Consider the following 5868-nt stretch of genomic DNA (forward strand, 5'->3'; position numbering starts at 1 on the left):
AAAGTTTTTCTTCATTACCCATTCAAGCCGTCTCCAACCATTATTAGTCTCAAAGTGGGTTCCTCGTCATCAAAAACAAATGCTTATGTTTAGACACTGTTAAATGGGTAATAGCTGAAAGAAAATGTTACATAGTCTGTATAACATACTACCAGTACCGAAGCGAGAGGGTCTAGCTGAAGAGCTAGAAGTTTTTAAGCCTGGAGCCTTTCACAAGCCTGTTACGCGCGGATTTCCGGTTGCTTGCTGTGGCAATATACAATGACCTCATTTAGTGCAACGGTCAAAGAACCCAGCAACATATCAACTGCTCATATAATACGAGAGTAAACTTTACTTCGTACACACTTGTGTTTTACGACAGTTTGTTTTTGTTTCGTTGTAATTAAACACAAAGCTACACAATGTGCTCTATCCACCACGGGTATCGAAACCTGGATTCTAACGTTGTAACTTCACAGACATACGACTGTAACACTGGGGGGCATTTTTACAGCAGATATTTAAGCATCTTCCATTCGTGCGAAATCTGATATTCAGTTTAAAATAAGATTATGTAGGTCTTGAGTTTCTACTTGTTAAGTTGTTAAACATCCCGTTTATTTACTTATTTATTTTTGATACACCACTTGTTAATAAAACTATCCTTGTTTTATTTTTTCCGAGGTTGATTTTTTTTTTTTAACATAAGCTCTTTCGAAAGGATAATTTGTAGGTAAAGTTCTAGCTTGTTTATACTACCCACTTATTTTAAGGTTTTCTTGCTTAATTTGTTCTATATTGATTATTGCGTTGGTATCTCTCTCAAAACCACCACACCCACGATTGAACTCTCAGACACATTGCCGGAGGGTAAGAAAAAATCCAGAAGTTCCTGAAACACCAACGCCTAATGTAAAACCCAATGAAGTGCCACCCAGCTAATCGATGAACAGTACATCGAGTTTTTACGACATGAACAGATACAACAGTTCAAGTTCACCAACAATACAATAAACGAAAAGCGTCTCCATGTTAAAAATGCCTCGTGAATTAATCAAAACTACTGCTTGTTTTTTTCCTACCTGAAAAAGTATTCTTTTCTTAAGCAACTGACAGTGGAAGAACTTTAAAATCATCTGCACATATATTTACTGTATTAACATATTTTATTAAGACTGAGATATTTTTACCTATCTAGCTTTTCATTTTACACCTTAGAAATTTGTTTTATACATATAGCATTTAAAATTTCTAGACATTTTTGACTGTTATAATCCAGCGTGTTTTTAGAGGGCGCTTAGAAAAGATACAGCTTGGACCCATTTCATCAAAAGGATGATTTCGTGGAATTGTCAGCTAGACCAAATAAAAAAAATAATAAAACTAAATACGGAATTATTTGTTTGTAGTTGAGCACAAAGCTACAGAACGGGCTATCTGTGCTCTGCCCATCATGGGTATATCGACACCCGTTTTCTTGCGTTGTAAATCCGCAGACATGCCGCTGTGCCTCTGGGGGCCGATGTATGATTAAATTTAACATTTAACTTAAAATGAAGTATGACTAAACAAAAGGCTGTATTTAACCAAGTCAAAGTATGAAATATGAAGAAACGCACAATTGAAAAGAAAAATTAGTCCAGACTAACTGTTTTCAGAATATGATATGACGCAACATTTGGTCAAAAACGTAAGACTCTGATGGAACAAAAAAATGGATACAATTTGTAACCGGGTTTAGGTAGCTCATTTCGATAAAAGGCGCGAACTAATAAGACAGTTACCCTGGCCAAATTTAGAAAACTGACAGCACTACTTCAGCTTCTAGTGAGAAAAGTATGAAGTCTTGAACGCGAGTCATAGCATGATTCTATCGCTTTTTTTATCCTGCATCATAGAAGTATCTAATCGTTTTATAACAATAGATACATGTGTTTTTGGGTTTAAATATAAAATACGTTTCTGAAATATTAAAGCATTACGAACTTTACTCTATGTTCAAGAGGGCTAAATATGTTTATACACCTTTAGTACGAAATTTGCGAAGGATAAAAGAAGGGAAATGCTAAAAAAATAACATTTGCGATCTGGCATGACTTTTTTATTATTATTATCACAAATATGAATTAGTTGTGATATATTTCAATAAATGAAGTATTGAAAATTATTTTTCACATGAACAGGGATAATGAGAGTAGAGACAGTGGTGGGTTAGTATACAACACAGTTCTCAAGGCATTGCAAAAACTTTACTTTAACGTGTAGCTCTTTAACTGTTGAGCGTTAAACGTGACCTACACGTGGATGGAACAAGCAGAAGGTCAATACAGGCAAAAGGTAAATTGAATGAATGTGCTACTTTTTGGGTTGGAACACTCTACAAAAATGTGGGAACTTCGTAACTGTTTTTTAAGTCAATAAAAATATAAAATAAATAAATCCTCTTAAATCATATTGGAAGGAATCAAAGCTGGTTCTTTTTTTTTTAGGAATTACATGTGTTTTCTTTTCCCCCCCAAATAAACTGAAATTTATATTATTCTAATACTGTTTGAAGTTAAGCTACATAATGGGCTAATCTGTGCTCTGCCCACTACTGGTATCGAAACCCGGTTTCTAGCGTTCTAAGTCCACAGGCATACAGCTGTGCCACTGGTGGATATTCTAATACTAACATGACGCAAGTCCTTAAAATGAATGCCTAATATTGGTCTAACACGAGAACGTCACAACCTTTATAGTTGAATAATTGATATTGGTTTCATACCGGCATCCCAGAATATCTTGAATTAATGGTTTAGCTTTGTTCATTTTAAATTCTGATGTGTGCCTTAGTCCACGATCTGTTGTTATATTTAATTTAAATGTTAAGTTACATTGTTTAACAATATACTATAACTTTTTAGTTTTATCGTTGGATGTTTTCTTATTACATAAAAAGTCACATTAAGCATTGCAGCTATATCATCATATTGGTTCTGTAGACTATCTTAACTTTGCATAGACATGGATATGTTTAACTATATTCTTAACAAAGGAAGCACGTTTCAGATTAGAGATTCCCGGTTACACCCAGAAGTTGTAAACAAGCAGTTTCAGTGTGTTGGGTTCTTGGAAAAAATGGCCGACGTAAAGTATACGTATAATAAGTCATTCTTTTTAAACGAACTTTCAAAGTACACCAACATAACATTGGTCTATGTACAAACGTACGTGCATATTGAATTAGAAAGAAAGGATAAGAGAAAATTGTTTTGTCTTATTGTATTTTAATTTTATTTGTTTTATTTTTTCATTTTCATTCAAGTCTGAAAAAGTGATACTGATTTTGAAGTTATCGTACTGTATCATATACAGCTACCTAAAACAACAAAGATAAAAAATAAACTTTATAAAACACATCTGAAGTGATGAAACGAGGAGCTGTTTTTATTAAACATCACTCACGTAGCGTATAACCTGAAATCAAAATATTAGTATAAGTATATTAAAAATTACATAAAGTACAACTAAGAAAGCAGAATTTACTAAAGAGCATTAAAAATGTAAGATAATGTTAAACACAAATTGTACTTTCATGACCAATCTTCACTTACAAGATATAAGAAATACTTAATATTGCTACAATATAGAAAAAAAAAGCACATCCTCTAATTCATTTGGTCTCACTAGAGCGCCATCTTAAAATCTGTAATTTTAACTTTTGTGTAACAAAGCTTTAATCATTTTGTTAAAATATTCCTGATAAATTAAACTTCTGGTCTTATAATTACAAAAATTAAATGAAGAGTAAACGTTCTTTTAATTTATTTTTAATTTTTAAAAGTACGGTGCTGGCAACATTTCAAACACGATACTTGTGCATATTGGTTCCTAATTTAAAAAAAAATACACTTTCTCTTACGAACGTAGTTTTACACGGAAATATAGATCACATTTTTGAAATCATAATCAAATTCCGAATCAGCGTAAGACAAAGGTTTTACCTGTGAATTCTACAATATTTTTACCTTCTTTAATATACCCTTTATGGCAGAGCTATAGAAACGTATCACAAAGAAGACCTTCTGATTCCTTGGATTTACTGTTAAATAATTATTATAGAAGTCGAATTTGGGTTATCTTCTTTTCTGACAAATTGTGAAAACATGTTTTAAGTGCGTATCAATAGTATTTTCAGTTTGTTTTTAATGTATTTGTTATGTTACTTGGACATTTCGGCAATTAGTGAAAAAAAAAGAGGGATGATGTTTTTATTTTCTGCAATATGATTTGAAGTTTTTTTCTATTTTATAGTAATACTAATAAAAACATTCGTTACTCTAGAAAAGGTAACATAAAATTTTCTGATTGCCTCAACTAAATTTTCACCTTGTTTATAAAGGGATCATTCCTTATCACTTAGAATGTGTTGTATTTTTTTCTGAAAATAATATATTTCTTTGTTTGTGTTATTCCTCTGTCTCCCCCTCTTTGTTTTTATAACACAAACTTTTGTAAAACTAAAACTTTGTTTTCTTAATTCATGCTTTTCTGAAAAATAACTAAACTTTGTTCTAACACGGAATTTTCTCCATTTTTTTCAGTGCCATTATGGCATAGTATGTAATTACTCTTTATTTTCTATAAAGTTATTTCTGAAAATAATTTATATATTTTCGTAAGTGTTTCATATAAAAAATGCACTTATCTTCTCCTATAGTGTATTTCTTGGGAAAGTAATCAAACTTTTTTCATTTAATATTTATTTCCCTGGACGTAAATACAAGTACATATACAGAGTTATATATTCAACGTTATTATTTTTTTTTGTATGGCATTTCTTTCAAAGAACTGTCAAAATTTCTTCTTTTGCCATAATTTAAAGAACATAGATTAACATATGTTTAAAGCGCTTATGTTTCTTTTTCTGTATTATATTATCTTCTGAAAATAATTTAAAAGCAGTTGAAGTTTTTCCTTATGCACATATCGTTAAGGCAATAAATTTGTTTTTCTCAGGAAATATACTTCTAAAACTACTTAACTTTATCCTCTTGTAACATATCTGAAAGTAATGTTATTTATAATGTTACATTTTAAAACTAATTAAGCATTCTTAATAAGTAAAATATTTTTTGTTTTACGAAAATAATCAGACTTTTGTCTTTCAGTATTTGTCTGAAATAACATAAATTTACTTCTTGTCTGATATACTCTATTTGAAATAACATAAATTTACTTCTTGTCTGATATACTCTATTTGAAATAACATAAATTTACTTCTTTTCTGATATACTCTATTTGAAATAACATAAATTTACTTCTTGTTTGATATACTCTATTTGAAATAACATAAATTTACTTCTTGTTTGATATACTCTATTTGAAACAATATAATTTACTTCTTAATATATGCTTCTGGAAATGATTATTATTTTGTCTCATAAGAGATTCTTCGCCTGTAAAAACTTTGCTTCGAATGTATTTCTGTTTTCCTGAAATGGTAAACTTGTTTTGAATAAAAATATAATTGAAATTGTTTTAATATTTTTCTAAAAACTGTTTTATTGTCATGTAATTTATTTTTCTAAACGTAATTATATATTTCTCGTGAAACAAGTTTATTTTGATAACTAAGTATGTTGTGTTTCACCTTTCAAGCAGTTACAAACACTTCATACTTCTGTCTTTTCCTAAAAATAGGAAACAAATTCTTGTCATGTATAATTATTTTGATGGTAATAAAAGATTATTTCAATGTAATATATTTTCCGTGTAATAACAATGACTCATGAGTCGGTAGTTCCTGATCTCTTCTTACACTTATCTTCTTAGGGATGTTTTCAGCTTCTTAGACTCACAGAAAAATTCTTGATCTATCTCAGATTTGTGGTTTAGCTTAAT

Source organism: Limulus polyphemus, unplaced genomic scaffold (assembly GCF_000517525.1).
Source record: "Limulus polyphemus unplaced genomic scaffold, Limulus_polyphemus-2.1.2 Scaffold5042, whole genome shotgun sequence".
NCBI classification, from domain to species: domain Eukaryota; kingdom Metazoa; phylum Arthropoda; class Merostomata; order Xiphosura; family Limulidae; genus Limulus; species Limulus polyphemus.